We start from the raw sequence: 17295 nt of genomic DNA, 5'->3' as shown, positions 1-17295 counted from the left end.
CTGGAATATATTTTTTATAGACTTATATAGTTTATATAATAAAATAAATATATATGGTTGGTAATAATATTTAATATATATATTTTTTTTGATAAAAAAACTAGCATATTTGTTATTTTGGATTGAGTGAGAGAATTTTCCATCACTTTGTTGTTGACTAATAAAATTTAAGACCTAAAATCATAAACTTTATTTTGCTAGCTACATTCTCAAAAGGCTAGCCCTAGTTTAAAAGCCGCTTCAACCATTTTTTGGTATGTTGCATATTACTAGAATACATAGCAGACATACAAACTCTGAAAATAAGTTGAAAACTCAAAGTACTAACTAATTAGAAAGAAAAGTTTAGCCTACTTATAATTGAAATATTTCTCAAAGTGAAAGGAAAACCTATTTTCCTAGTATGTGTAGCCCTTCACAAACATTCCAGCCTTGGCATCATCACTTTCATTCTCAATAGAGTATTTCTCAAGCTGAGCAAGAGAATTATCCCTTGCTCATTTAATAAGTGTTGCCTGAGCTGCTTCAACATTCTCTGGAAGACCCTTCTAGGTCTTTAGACATGTATTCTATAATGCTTGAGCATATGAAAAGGACACATGCCATGGGTTTGGACTTTGGTTCATTACATTCAAATTCAAGGTTGCTTCCACTTCAGACTGTCCTCCTGACAAAAACATAATTCTAAGAATAGCTGGTGGCACTCTTCTCTTAAGCATTTCAAGAGTGTACTCTGCAACCTGCTGTGGGGATGCTCTCTCCTTATGTTCAACACTTGGAGTTACCATGCTGGGCTTCAATAGAATACCCTCAAACAACACATTATTCTAAGCCAAATAGAAGAAAACTTCTGACCAGACTTTCTCTACCACTTCAAGGGTTCTGTCAATGGAGTGATCACCATCCAAAAGAATCTCTGGCTCAACAATGGGCACAAGGCCATTGTCCTAAGAAATAACAACATAACGTGCAAGCCCCCAAGTAGCCACCTTAACAACTAACTCAGAAGGTCCATTAGGAATGCTGACAATAGTTCACCATTTAGCAAATCGTGCACCCTATTTATAATATTTAGCAGATCTTGAAGCTAATCCATCAAGACCTTTGTGTTAGGGTTTCAAGCAGATCCGAAGCAAATATGAACTAACAATTATATGAAGATCTAAATACAAAAGATAAAGGAATAAAACAGGACACAGATAACACAAAGATTTAATGTGGTTCACCCAGAATGGGTTACGTCCACCATACACAGTCGTCCAATATTTCTTATTATCCAGCAAAAATAGTACATCAACCCTTACAATGCCTTAAGCATCTCAGCCGCTTATAACATGCATTTTTAGGGCAACAAACAAAGTCGGCCTTTTTAGGGTTTTATTACAATGTCAGTTTTCATCAACAAAAACATCCAAAAAAAAAAAAAATCTCAGGGGTTGCCGCCCTCAAACCCCCGCAACGGGCTACCGCCCACTTTCCTGGACCCCAGCTAGACCCTGGACCCCAGCAAGGATATGTGCTAAGTGTACAGTACTTTGTTGATCAGTCGCCACATATCAACAATCTCCCACTTGGAGATTGATCATGCTCCACACCAAACACTTGGCACCAAGTTTCATTGTTTGATCTAGGCAATGGGACCAAACCCTTGTCTACTTTGATTCCAAACATGATATTCCCCTCACACATAGCATCAACAAATTTTTTACCATCAGTTATGGACTGGTAGAGAGTCTCTTCAAATAGGATGGCACCAGAAACGTATTGACCAAGTCTAGGTGTGGTCAATAACAACTGTCTGTATGCTTGATGGTTGGTCTCATTGTTCTCCAACCCAAATGAAGCAAGTCTCTTCCCACAAGTAACATTGCTCTCATCTATTTATATCCCTTGGTTTATTATATTTATTTATTGGGCTTTATAGTTAATTGTGCCCATAAGTATTATTTTATTGGTTGATTTATTATTTACATTCTTGGATTGATTAAATAAATATTATCCTACCTACCCTATTATATGGTTGGTTGAGTTATTGGGTAAGTAAATTAAATATTATTTTATTAATACTTACCTTGGATTTTGGAAAGGGTTGGTAAGAAATATTATTTATTCTATTATTCTTATTGGCCAACATTATTGCATAGTTTGGGTTGATTTCTGTTTATTGGATTTCCTGTTATTTCTTGGGGGTTGGCTTTTCGAAGGCTTTTTTTTGCTGGAGTTGGATTTTGGATCTTGAAGGATTTTGGATTGCTTGGCTTGTGGATTTTTCTTCATCAAATTCTTCATTTCTGCATATCACTAGGTTGGAGGTTCTAGCTTCTACAATTTTTTAGTTTGGAAAAGATTGGCTTCTCCATGTATTCTTATGAATTTTGGGGAAAATAATTCATTAACATAGTTTTGTATAGTTGGTTCATGAAATATTTCCTTCCATAAAATTATCCTATGGTTTAGCTTTAGAAAATGGGAAAAATAAACCAGGGATAGTGTTGTAGCTATGAATATACGGCTCTATATTTTTGTCTGTGATAGATGTTGGATACAATAAATCACTGAGACTGGGTTGAATTAGTGATTTACACACTTTTTCTTCAACATGGGTATACTGGTAATATATAAAACAAACCAAGTGCTAACTGGTAGGTCAAATAGTGCAAACTAAGTGCGTGAAAGGATTTGCTATAACATCAACATAACACATACACAAGAATGCATCACACAACACTAGATATACAAGGAAAACCCAATGTGGGAAAAACCTCAGTGAGAATAGCTGTTGGAGATCTTTTGCTCCAATCCAGCCTCACAATGTAAAGGATCTGATTAAAATTTTACGACACCAACCCAAGGAGTACCAACCCATGATTTATGAGCACCAACTCAAAGGAGCAGCAACCCCTACACCGTTTATAGGCTACAACCTAAAGGAGCTACAACCCTTGCACTAAGCATCAACTTAGTTAAAATAATATAAAACTCAGTTATACAAATGAGATCCCTGTTGCAAAAGAAGTTTTGCAACCTTACAATATTCTTCTCTGTCGGTTTCAACCTTACCAGTCTGTGTTTCCTCCACACACTCTACAACTTTTCTTTGCTGCTGATTCTAACTTCGCTAAGTCTCCTCTCATAATATCTTCACTATTCAATTCACACCGGTCACTCTTTATCAGATGTTGCTTCCTTCAAATTTTCACCTTTGCATCCTACGCTAAGTCTTCCAGTTTTTCTTTACATCAGTTTACCTTGCCTCTCCTTACCGATATAGTCCTCTCTCATAAACACTTCAAGTTTTTATCTCTTCTTCTCTCAGACACTAGTTTCACACTTACCTTCACTTTTCAGCAGCTTCGATCATAGTCTCAAGTTATCATATTTAATCTTGAGATTTCCCACCAAAAATTAATTCAAACTAAGGGCAGTTAGGTTTCCTTCTCCCAAACAAATCTACATCCAATCTGATACAATCCATCTTTGATCGATCACCTACATTGGAGGAATGCATCTGTACACATTTTCCATCATCTAATGCATATTTGCTAAAGATAGCAATCGCGACCATGATTCTTGGCCTTGAAATTTGTCAACTCATTTATAGCCCAGCTATTTCCTTCTCGAGGTCCTCTTGCAATCAAATTTCTTTGCTTTGATCCAAGCACCAACAACTCCGTGATCTTTCTCTATCATTCATTCTTCCTCAAGCCGCATCAATCTATTATCATCCTGTGATTTGTGGTTGTTTCATTAATGTCAACTAACTGTTCCAACAACTATGTCAATGGAGACTTCACCAACCTCTGCATGCTTGCCACCTCAGCTCCACATGACATGACATCAGTCATACACTCAACTCACTGACACAAGGTCAATTTACACTTGAACATTCAACAAACTCATACCAACACAAGCCCTTTCCAGTGAGACCTTCTTCTTCTGTTAACTGGTAGTGCACACTACACCGATAGCACGTCTTCACCTCCGATGGTTTGTGATCATTTTAACATTCCACCTCTTCATCATAATCAGAAAGCCAACCTTCAAATTGGTCTACCGGTTATCACTCAACATGCTAACACACACATGCATCTCACCTCATACTGGTGAAGTCATTGATAGTCTCAATACCTACTTGTCTTCCACCATACTGGTTGACATGCCTTCATGTTAAATCTTCCTTATGTCAGTTCAATCTTCTTCATACCAGGTTGACAAATCCTACTGATAGCACTCTATAATACTGGTTGAAATCAATGACAACTTAATGCTAGCAATATATTCTTATCTTTCTCCCTCTGAGTTTTTGGTTGGATTTGCATTTTCAATATCATAGTACGTTTTCAGTTCAGATTTGTAATCATTAGGAATCCTCTATGAGTTCTTCAGTGTGGCATTGCTATGAGAGGAACTTCTCAGAGTTTTCTCCCCTTTTATTTTGAGTGTGTATGATGGGTTGGGATGGTACTCCCTTATTGTCTTAAATGGAGTATTGTAGTGTTCTAATTTTTGTTCTGGGTTGTGAGAGGCTTTAGTAGCTCTATCTTTGTGAATTTTTGGGTTAATGTCATGAAGTTTTGAGTGGAGAAATCTTCATATTTCATCTATGTTGTTTTGATTTAATTACACCCTTAAGTTGGTATTGTCTGGGCATTTCCAATGAGCCCTTATTTGGGTATTTTCAAAGTGTATTTGATTTTATTTTCTCTCCGCGATTTTTTCCTTGCCGTCTATGTGCATAAAACAACTGCATGACCAAATTTAACAAATGCATGAAAACAATAAATGCACGACCAAATTTAACATATGGGCAAAAAATTTATGTCAATGCATTGTAGGAATTAACAAATGTGTTTCAGGAATTAATTATTGCACTGCAGAATGTTGTAAATGCACGATTCTGGCTACTTATTGTGTTTTGGTTATTTTTCCAATTTTTTGGATTTTCTGGTTTTCTCAGATTGTGTTGAGGTCTGTCCAGAGCCTGATTATGTTTGTAAGTGCTCTTGGAAGTCTAGAGTAGTGTTTTATGCATTATTCGATCATTTGTGTTATTGCAAGATGAGTAATTCCTTGCTATGTTAATGGTACTTTTCTCTATGATGTCATGTGATCTATGTGACTTATGTGATAGATGTTGTTAGCTCATTGTGCATTGATGAGACTTTATCTTGGTTAGCCAGATTGTGTTTTGTGATCTTTCTTGTTTGTTTTTGTGTGTTGTTGAGGCCTAGGTTCATGATTAGGAGGAGTGGGCTTCCATGAGTCTACCGAGGTCATGAGGAATAGACTACTAGGGTTCTTGAGTAATAGAGTCAGAGCCTATACCATTTGGATAGCTCATTGGAAGTTTTCCATTCTAATTGATAAGTGATAACATAATAATTAATATTAGGAGGGTTGGGTAGAGTAAATCATCTAAGTAAGATAAGAATTAAGTTTTGTAATACCCATCTCATGGATCAGAGACCAGAGTGAGGTGGTAGATATGGTAACCAAGTAAACCATACTACCTTGATTTCCTGAAAGGTTGAGATGGTTCTGCTCCTATGTGGTAGCACGTGATGACACTCTTTCCCTACATGTTGGTCCTAGTTCCTTATCTCTTGTTGTTGAGTCACCTTTGGAAGTTTCTTGGTTGTTTATTATGTTTTCCTTGGTTTGTGATAGAGTTGTTTCCTCTTTGGTTGTTAGGTGTCAGCTTAGATCTAGAGTGTGTGTGGGATCTTGTGTCATCTCCTAGCATGGGGGGTGGTTTCTTTGGTTCCACATGGCGGGGTGGTTTGATGTCTTCTTCTATTGGGATGTTCTTCTTTGGATGATCTTATGCGTGGATGTGGATTCTATTGTTGCATCTCATGGATGGATGTTTGTAGTAGATTATTGTAATATGATTCATTTGGCATGACTATTTAGTTGTATTTGACAAATATGGTCACTGTTGTAAAAGACATTGTATTGATGTATCTAGTAGATGATATTTTGGGAAACAATGATGTATCATGTGTATCTTTAGAATGATTAATAATGAGAATAATGGATATTGAATCTATGGATATGTACTTAGTGCTATTCTCATGATGATGTAATTAGTTCATATTCCTATGGTTAATAATGTGGTAATTGGTATTGAAATGGTTATTTGATGTTAAAAGAAATGAATGGTTGGGATTAGGAACATTTGGTATTGGTTCTTTAAAATGAACCTCATGGGATGGTTTGAGTATTCATAGATGGATGTAATCATTCTAGGTTAAAGTAATGAACCCTATGTGATTGTGTGAAAGCAATTAATGATAGTAAGTTAGACTGCATTTGGATTATGGGAGTAAATATGTTATCATGTTTAGGAATTGTTAAGTGTTTAGTTTAAGTAATGACATTGATATACCCTAGGGAAATAGATGTTATTGATGTAACTATGTTTATATCCGCTTGTGTATAATGTTGATGATCATGTTTATGTTGCATTAGCTTATGTGATATTTTAAAAAAAAAAAATTGTTATCTCTTTTTGCATGTTAGTTAGTGTAAGAAAGAATAAAACAAATTACATAGGAAATCATATAGATTTTGCACATGATGTTGTTGAATTGTGTAAGAAACACTTTGCACCAAATGATGTTGGTACATCATCAAGAACATATGAGTACATTCCATATAGAGTGCTTTAGGACATATTAGATATGTGACCTTTTGAACTTATTTTGGTTAAATAAAAAAAATTGATATTAAATTTAGTATTAAATTAAATATGTTTAAAATTTGTAATGTATGTATATTTTAAAGATGTGTATAGAAGAATAATTCATGTATGCAAGAGGGTAGAGAAGACAAGATATTTGCATTCTGTCATGAGTACAGATAATCACCCATGGACATTGTACACTAGAGATTACTCATGTTTTTGTTTTGATTGCATTTGGAAAACTATGAAAAATGCATCAACCAAGAGCTTGTATATGTTAGTGAATGAAATTTGGTGCCACTAGTTGTTACTGACACATATGATGAAGATGAGGACAAAAGCTTAGAAGACATTCCTTGCTTATCTAGTGATTACGACCATATTTTAGGACTAATTAAAAAAAATATGTGCACACATGTATAACTTTATGTATCTTCAACATGCAAAATTTTAACAAGTACATTATAGCTATAAGTTTAAATTTTTCATGTAAATTTGTTGTGCAAGAGATATTTTTGCAGTCATAGCAAAGGCTAGAAATATAGAAGGTGTTAGTTATTATTAATTGTGTTGCACAGAATAGAGGAAGAATATAACAAAAGCTTTTAAAACAAATGATGGAATGTCATTTCCCAAAGGTTCACTGATTCATGTGTAAACTAATTGAATCTATACATATTTCAAATTTATATTTTATAAATTCTTGACTTGGAATTTGTTGTTTCTCATGTAGACTTAGTTGTAGTGCAAGTGACACATTTCAAAAATATTAAAATTGTTCAACATAGGATCCATTTTACTGAATATCAAATTGACAACAAGGTATATTAGTATAGCCACCTAGTAATTAACATCAGCCTAATTCTTCATCTAGTTCCATGTCCACATGGATGTTAGAAGTGGAGACTAGATAGTGAAGATCATGAGAAAATGTTAAATGTTATTGAAGAGCAAGGCTAAACCACTTGATGTGGTATGAGTACTTAGTTCTCATAGTAGTGTTTGAACTCATGAATTGAATTTATATCTAGAACTTAGTGTTTGCACTCATAAATTATAGTGTTTGAAGTTTTCATGATAAGGATTAAGGGTATCTGATATTTCTTATGTTATATTGTTTAGTTTTATGAAATTTTCATTGTAGTTTCTTATGTGATCTATTATTGAATTATAGTATCTTAACATGTTTAGCATGATGTTTTAAAATGTCTTAAGGGGATTTACAGTTAGGATGTATGCAAATTATGCATGTATAATATTTATATATGATATATTTATAATCATTTGACTTCGTAATTGTTTTAAGAACAAGGTATATTTCAAGTGAAAATGATGATATGGCTTAAAGGGGTGATATTTCTTATGTGATCTATTTCAATTACTATTGTATAGATTAATAGGTTTAACATGACATGTTTACATGTTTGACTTGGGGATGTACAATTAGGACATTACTCTTGTAGACACATAAATCTGACCACCAAATTAAATAAATATTAAATGTTTATTTAATTAACTAGCAATTCTTCTATTAATTAAATTTATATTTAATTAATTAACCCCTTCCTCTATTGATTAAATAAATTATTTAATTTATTTGATTTAGCCACATTCTAACTTTTAATTAAATAAATCATATTTATTTAATTAAATCCACCTTTCCAATTTAATTAAATTTACATTTAATTAAATCTCCTTTTGTTATTTAAATAAATCAATATTTATTTAAATGAACCCAATGCAAGTTGCAATCCACTTTTTGAAATAAATTATTTTATTTCAATTAAATCCTAAAAATCCTCCCACTTGCATGCCTAAACCCCTTCTAGAATATTCTAATCCCTTCTATTTAGCCTAATCCCCCTCATAATCATTTGCACATTCCTTAAGAAACAGGTCACTTCTCAAAACCCCCAAATTTTTAATAAACCATTAAAGGCTTTGTGCCTTCAACAAGATAACCTCCAAAGTCTTCCAAACCTGTAAGGCTCTTACATAACCATTAATGGTTAACTCATGGGTCTCTTCAAGCATTCATTTCTTTGACCATGGTTATCCCTTTAACTCTTGCACAAGATTTTATCCTTTGGATAAAAGCTTTATCCTCTAACTCAACCCTAACCCAACCCCCTAGGGTAATCATCATGTCCCTTCAAACATTTAATACCTCTTCTATCTCCTCTCAAGCCTTCTCATGGTGACACTTATCAACATGAGATTGGGTTGAAAGTATCACATGGATTGAGGATCATTCAATCCTAGCCCTTGTTAAGATTACTCAATCTTAACCATCCAATTGCCCATTTATTCTATAAATAGACCTCATTTATCTCATTATCAATCATCCAAGTTTCATGCATCCATATTATAGTCTATTTAATCAAGTCTTAAGCTTTTAATCTCTTTGTTTAGTCACAATATTTAATATTTAGAAGCATTTCATATCATTAGCATAGCATATTCATGTTAGTATAGCATGTTAGTATAGCTTAATATGCATATCATAGCATAGTTAGTTTCATTATCATAGCATACTATCTCATCTTAGCAAGCTTTGTTAATCATCATATAGATATTAGTTGCTTTTGTGAGATTTTTCCAAGATCAAGAGCTCAATGAAAAGTACAAAATACAGAAAAAATATTGATAGGAATAAATTGTATTCTATCAAGATGAAAATACTGATCAACTGGATCATCAATCAATCAATTCATATAATGAATATGAGCCTTCTTATATAGGCAAGGCTATATGGATATGTGAGCACACAAACATGACATGTGGCTCAATGAGAAACAAGGGTAGGTAGGAAATAGGTGTGGTAGGTAGGAGAAACAATATAATATTCCACATAAGGTGGATCACCCACCCAAGGTGGAATGTAATAACAAGATAAGACCACAAATGGTGGAAATTCTCCTACACACACTATCCCAATGTGGCACAAACACCCAAGTGTCTCATACCAAAACTACTATGATATGCATGTACCTAAGTAAAATTAAGTAAGGTGTAATAATATCCAAGATGAATAAATAATTACACCAACACCCCCCCTTAAGTGCAACTTAGGGGAATGCACTTAAGTCTACAATGCAACTGAGAAATACAAGATGGGTCCCGGCTACAAGGCCATGTTAGGTACCCATTTACAAATGCAAATGCACACAAACCAATGCAATCTCTCATAAAGCGGGAAAAAGAGAAAAACCCAATGGGAAAAAACCCTCCCCCAAAAGAGAGATGAAAATTATATAAAAATAACTCTCAAAGAAGCATGTGAAGGACAAAACCCCATGTGAGGAAAAAGTTGCCCCCATATGAGAGAAGAAGAAGAGAGACTAGGTAGCCCCCCATCAATGTAGAATATGCACCAATGGTAGAAGCTTGATGCTAAATGAAGAAACTACTCCACGAACATTGAACAATGTTCTTTCCCTTAGGAAGAAACAAAACCAAAGGTATATCCATGAAGTCTCCCCAATCATGAAGGGAAGATATAGGAAAAATACTCAGGATGAATGAAGTATTTGAAAACTGCTCAAGTGTCCCAATGTCGACACTGAGAGATACCCCCTCTAAAGGTGGTGAACTTCTCCACACTGTTGAAAAAGGCACTCCAAGATCTAGTGGAGATGAATGTAGAACATGTCCCAAAGACTCACATGTCTCCTCAAACAATAAAGAGACCTCCTCCAAATGCTGTACAAAAGTATCCACAATCATGCCAACCTTGAAAGAAGGATCATGTAGAGAATACACAAGAGGGTTAGAGTGTTCCCTCACAACAATTGAAGAAGGATCATCTTCATCAAAGACAAGATGAATGTCATCAATGATGTCTCCCAAATTTGCAATGTAGGACTCCATAAACAAACCTGCAATATCTATCAAGTAGTCATCCCAATCAACTGAAGCTAGAAGACAAGGAATATCCTGCTGCACTGAATCACAAGAAGGCAAAATTGTCACACTAGCTGCATCATTAAGTGCAATAGGTGATGTGATATGAATAGGAGAAGATGAAATGAAAGGCTCAAGAGCAGGGTCACATGTGAGAACACCCAAGTTCAAGTACCCAAAATTCTCAAATTCTGAATCATCATGTAAAGAATCAACCTCGTCAATAGGACCAAAATGTGAAAAGGAGTACAACTGAGATGCATGATCAACCACCCCAGTCGCAATGACATCTCTAGTCTCCAAGTCTCTAATGATAATTGAATCAGGTGTGAACTCCACAGTTTTCTATGTTGCCCCATGTGTGATTTCATAGATGGAAAGAAGATTGTTTGTCATGTGGGGTACACACAACACATCATTGAAGGAGTTATCCCCAATGGCAATAGATCCTTTCCCAATCACATCCATGAATGTATGATTTCCCATCAAAATCTGTGGCAAGTGGCAAGACTCAAATGAAGAGAACATAGACTATGAAGATGCCATATGATGAGAAGCCCCTGAATCTAGAAGTCATCTCCTTGAATCATGACTTGTAGTAGCACAAAGATCTTGTCCCTTTCCTTTATTTGCCCAAAAGAGTGATCCTTTCCTTTATCTTTTTCTTTTGAAGAAGAAGCCGAAGTAGATGTTTTAGAAGGTAGGTTGATTTTGTTCTTATCAAGAAGATGCTTCAACTCATCAATATCCTTCTTGTAACAATGTTGTTCATCATGTCTCGACTTCTTGCAATATGCACAAAAATGATTGTCCTTATATGATTTCCTCTTAGGTGAGTCACCTTATTGTGGAGAAGAGGATTGTTCTCCATCTTGTTGTGGTTTTGACTTAGGTTTCTTTTGATTCTTGCCTTTTCCTTGATTGCTTTCATTCCCTTTAGCAGCCACCAATGCTTGTGACTATAAAGATTTGAGAATCCCCATCTTAGTCAACTTAGATTGCTCAAGAATCAGCATCTCCATGAATGAATCAAATGAGGGAGAAGTGTATGAGGAACCTTGAGCTAACCTACGAGTGTGAAAGCTAGATACAAAGGATGCATACTCTGAAGGAAGCTTGTCCAACAATTTAAAAACCAATTGAGCATCCTTTTTGTCAATGCCACAATCCTTTAGCTTTGCTCTTAGCTCAATTTCTTTTGTGACATAATCTTGGATTGTATCAAAATCCTTGGGATCCAATGTTGTGGTTTTACTATCACGTTTGTAGCCTTTAATCTCATCAACTTGACCATACAATTTGTCATAAATATCCCAAGCCTCTTTGATTGTTGTACACTTCTGAATGTGAAAAATGAGGCCATCTGATACATACTTTCTTAATGTTCCAAGTGCTATAGAGTTTTTAGTGAACCATTCAACCTGAGAATTAGGATTAGCCTTAGGATCAGGTGGTGTTGTTATAGTTCCATTTACATAATGAATGAGTCCTTTTTCTATTAGTTTACTCCATGCCTTAATCTTCCATGATGCATAATTATGAGGAATTAAAAGGGGAAATTTAGGAGAACCCATAACACCAAAATGAAAAAAAAGAATAGAGAGAGAGGCACAATCACACAAGACACCCCCCCAAATTCCTCAATCAAGAAACCCCCCTAAAAAAAATGGTGATTTGACACTTTATACTTAGTGCATGTACAATGGGCCACTTGCAAAACAAGGCAAGATGGACTTCTGATTTCAATCTTACAACTTCCTCATATAGGCTAAAAGAGACTCCAACAAATATTGCAAGTGATCTAAACTAAGATCCAAGCAAAATACAAGTACCAAATAGGCCAAGAATGACCAAATACTACAAGTATAATTTCTACTTAAAATCAATGCAAACTAATGGCAGATTATGAAAGTAGACAAAAATTATGCACTTTCAATAAAAATGACACTTGAAAAGGAGGTCGTATGACCTCAAACGAAGCCTCTGAAGTTGCAAAATTGAGGATTAGACAAACATAGTCATGAAAATCTACAAATTTTGAAAAATATGTCTATCAAAATCATAAAATTCCTCCATCACTATGAAGAGCATGAAATTCTAGCCCATTTCAAAAAAATTGTACCAGAAAAGGAGCAAAAATGAGCAAGATATGGCCATTTGAAATCGGACTGCAAAATCAAAAAGCCAAATGAGAGGGGGTCCAAAAATTTTCAAAATACTGCTAATGTAGGTTGACTTTATAAAATCATGAGCTTAAATTTGACACTCGTATTCCCTTGAAAATGATCATCGCACCCTTCTCCCTAGTTGTACGAACATTTATGACATGGCAGCATGTGATTGGTTTCGTATTGTACGAAATCTGATGTGTCAGGCTTACTGAGTGCACAAGTGGCGGTATGGAGTGTTTACCATGGGCCAGTAGCCGCCTGCCACATGGTGAATGTGGGTCCCACTGGGTTAAAATCATAGGGAGCGGGGAGCCCGAAGCCAGGGAGGTCAAGCAGTGGGCGACAGTGGGAAGGTGAGCGCTGGTGGGGGCTAGGCACGGAGCAACCGCCAGGAGCAGCAACCGACGGTGAGCAGCAACCATTGGGAGTAGCGGCAGAAAAAATGGCATTTGGGGCACAAGGAAGACCGGAGACCAGAAAAGTCTGAGAGATCGATTGAGGAGAAGCATGTTGGAGACAGGGATGGTCGTAGTCGGTGACGTTGTCATTGTCAGGACGTTGAGAAAGTTAGGTCACTGATAGGGAGTTAGGCATTGGCAAGTACATGATAGTCAGAGTAGAGAGTGGTAGCCCAACCGGGAGGAGTACAAATGACAACTTAAGAGGCGGGTACGAAGCGACAGACCCTGCAGAGTATGGGATATCGGGGTCATGAGGGGTTGTGCAGACCCCCTTGTAAATAATTTTTTTTTTAATAAAATTTAAATCTCCCCCCCCACTGATAAAAAATTATTCAGCAGATATATTTTTGTAATAAAACTTGTACAAAGCCCCTGACAATTTTTTTGTTTTCAAAAATCATACATTAATGGCAAAATAGGGGAAAAAGAAAAAAATCACCAAAATAGGTCGACTTTATAGTCAAACTTCATGGAAACAGCCTCCCAGACTCAACTGTGATCTCCAAATCACCACAAAATGCCCCAAAAAATAGCACCTCCACAGATCCAAAAATTGAAGCCTCGAAAAAAAAATTAATCACAGAAGCCCTTTAGGCAAGCTGATACCATGTGAGATTTTGCCAAGATCAAGAGATCAATGAAAAGTACAAAATAGAGATAAAATATTGAAAGGAATAAACTATATTCTATCTATTGGCATTTATGTGAACTGGTATAAGGACATAATGATATTGTATGTTGTCATTAATGTCAATATGTGTTATGAAGTGAACCGGCATATGTGATATGTGAGAAGAGAGAACCGTCATATGTGTTAACCGGTATATATGCCAAAGTGAGGTAGTATATTTATTCAAGGTGAACTGGCATGTCAAGGTGAACTGACATGTAGTTATGGGAACTGACACTTGGAAGCATTGTATGACTACTGGTTGGTAGGTAGTTTCCACTTTAGGATTTCCAGTTGGAGTACCTCAAGCCTTTGTGACTCAATCAGTGATCTTTGTGTGATGAGTTAGCAGTATAATGGAGCATAGATCATGTTGCCACGTAAGCTCTGTGCGCGTGAAGGATCTTGCATGAAGAAGACTATTCCTATCTACCTCATGAATGTGCGAAGTCTGTCAAAAGGTGATAACACGTGATGGGTTATCAACCACTATGAAATCGGTGGAAAATGGACGATGGAGAATGTCTTGAGATTGATTCAAGATTGTTGCATTTAAGGTAGTATGATTTAACGATCAGGATTGAACCGCTTGAATTGCTTAACCTAATAGGTTTAGGGTTTAGGGTTTTTGCTATCGACCTGTTTGTTTCCTATAAGGTCGATGTTGAGTTTCTTTCTAAGGTTGTTGGCAAAAGTTGTGAGTGTGTATCCAAGGGAAGAGATACATGATTCTTGCCAGACCAAAGGAGAAAAGAGATACCTACAAAGTAAATGTGCAGAAGGAGAAGAGGAGCCAAAACGGATCTGCATTAGCATTGAGTGTTGTTATCAGATCATTGTAATTCCTGTTGATCTCCAACCACTTCAATAGTTGTGAAATCTCCTAACAGGGTAGCCTTAACTAGCTTGATGCAAAATCCCCTAACAGGCTGGTCTTAGTAGGCTTGATTCAAATCCCTTAATCGGGTAACTTGAGGTTAATGAGTTCTGAGAAGCTATAGAGCTCAAGAGATCCTTTAGCTATTGAGTTCTAGAAATCCTCTAACAAGGTAACCCTAACCAGGTTTAACCCTTAACTGGGTGATCCCTAACAGGATCGGTTCCTAGCAGAACCTATTGTAATGTCTTTAACCAGACAAGGCTCCTAATAGAGCGGACTTCAAAAGAGTTCAAAAGCAGCTTGTGGGTATTCATCCCCACTGTGGTTTTTCCCAGTTGGGTTTCCACATGAAAAATTTGTGTGTCATGTGTGATGCTTTTATCTTGTGATGCTTTGTTATTACATGTTGAGCATATGATGGTTTTGTGTTTAATGCCTGTCTATAAAGCATATTGAACTAACTATTGTGATGATCAGATGATAGTTTACCTGTACATGCATGAGGGTGAAATGGTAGTGTAGTTTTGAGTTAAATGAAAAGCTAAGTGTTCAATCAGTCAATGCCTGTTTTAGACACTCTTGGCTTTACCGGTTGTAGTCTGTGTTGAACAGGTATCCCTGTTTGCCAGTCATTTGGAGTATTTGTTGTCAAATTTGTTTTGGACTGTATTTGTGTTTGTACTGATTCACCCCCCCCTCTCAGTATCAGTTTGGTACTAGTGGTTCATCATTGAGTTATCAATTGGTATCAGAGCACTCTAGGTCCTCTGTGTTGTAAGCTTAACCACTTGAGGAAAAGATCCTAGTCAAATGATGAAGAGGGAAGGTCCTAAGTTTAATAGGGAAAATTTTGGTATATGGAAATATAGGATGAAGATATTCATCAAAAGCATGGGTGCTCAACACTAGAGTTATATTGAGAATGTCTATGTTGTTCCTACTAGTATTCTCACTGATGACCAAAAGAGAGAGATACAAGAAAATGGACAAGTCATGGAAGCCCTTATTAGTAGTCTTTCTAACATCGAGTTTATTGATGTTCAGGACAAGGTAAATCCCAAAGAGGTATGGGATGCTCTTGAAAATATCTATGGTGGTGATGAGCATGTAAAATAGGCTAAAGAAGAAGGCTTGAGAGGGAAGTTTGAAGACATGCAGATGGTTGAAGGTGAGACCATTCAGTAGTATGGAATAAGAATTAAAATAGTTGTTGGAGAAATCAAGAGTGTAGGTGGTAAAATAGAAGATTCCACTGTGGTAAGCAAAGTCCTGAGATCCCTATTGTCAGTCTATGCAATAAGGGTTGCTTCTATTCAGGAGCTGAGATCAATAGACAAGTCTAAGGTGTCCTTGGACTCCATCATAGCCAAGTTGACAGCCTATGAGCTGAATAGTTTTGATGGCAATGTTCAAAAGATAGAATCAGCATTTAAAGCCTCTACTATACCATCCAGAAAAGGAAAAGAGGCTAGCAGTAGTGGGGAACCTAATCAGAGCAAAGAAATGAATGATGAAGAGTTTCTAATGGAATTTGAAGCTCTTCTTGCCAGGAAATTTTCAAAAGGAACTGGTAAATACAAAGGTAAGATACCTTTGAAATGTTTTTCCTATAACTGGATAGGACATATTTCTATGAACTATCCTAATAGTGACAACAAGGATAAACTAGAAAGGTTTAAGAAATTCAAAGGAGGAAACTGAAGAAACTATTTTGTGGTAGTTGATGAAGGTGTCACAGATGAGGAATCAGAAGATGAAGAGAATGAAGATATTGTGTTTGTTGCTATAAGGGAAGATGTGGCAGACAAGAAGGCTCTTGTCTCCTGGTTTGATAATTCAAATGAGTGGATCATTGACAGTGGTTGTTCTCACCATATGACTGGTGACCAAAGCAAGTTTCTATCCTTGGAAGAGTATGATGGTGGTGTGGTTCACTTTGGCAATGATGCACCATGCATGGTCAAAGGCAAAGGGTCCATCTCTTTGAATGGAAAGAGCAGTGCTGACAATGTGTACTAGGTTGATGGTCTCAGACACAACCTTCTAAGTGTTCCCTAGCTAAATGATAGTGGCCTCACTCTGCAATTCAAGAATGGAGTTTGCAGAATCAAAGGAAAAGATGGTAAATTGGGGGCCACTGGAATGCAAACCAAAGGTAACCTATTTCAGTTGAATGCAAACGTAAGTACCTGTCTTATGGCTAAGCTTGATGATAGTTGGATATGGCATAGGAGACTCTATCATGTAAACTTTGATAACATTGTAAAGGCTAGTAAGATCAAGGCAGTTAGAGGGTTGGCGGTGCTAAACAAACCGGATAATAACTTGTGTAGAGAGTGTCAATTGGGGAAAATGTCTTCCTCAACTTTTAAAGGTAAATCTTTCACTGCTGACAACTTGCTTGATCTTGTACATACTGATTTGTGTGGTCCTATGAAAACTAGGAGTGTGCAGGGTGATAGGTACTTCATGATCCTCACTGATGACTGCTCAAGAATGATGTGGGTCACATTCTTGAAAGACAA

General features: G+C 36.2%; 1 pseudogene; it reads right to left on the bottom strand.

Moving 5' to 3' along the window:
* Positions 1-229: 229 nt before the first annotated feature.
* Positions 230-17295, bottom strand: part of LOC131857553 (fructose-bisphosphate aldolase 3, chloroplastic-like) — a 118140-nt pseudogene continuing 101074 nt past the window's right edge.

This window comes from Cryptomeria japonica, chromosome 8 (assembly GCF_030272615.1).
Source record: "Cryptomeria japonica chromosome 8, Sugi_1.0, whole genome shotgun sequence".
In the NCBI taxonomy this organism is placed as follows: domain Eukaryota; kingdom Viridiplantae; phylum Streptophyta; class Pinopsida; order Cupressales; family Cupressaceae; genus Cryptomeria; species Cryptomeria japonica.
The sequence above is the reverse complement of the archived record's forward strand: the minus strand, read 5'-3'. Positions and strand labels throughout refer to the sequence as shown.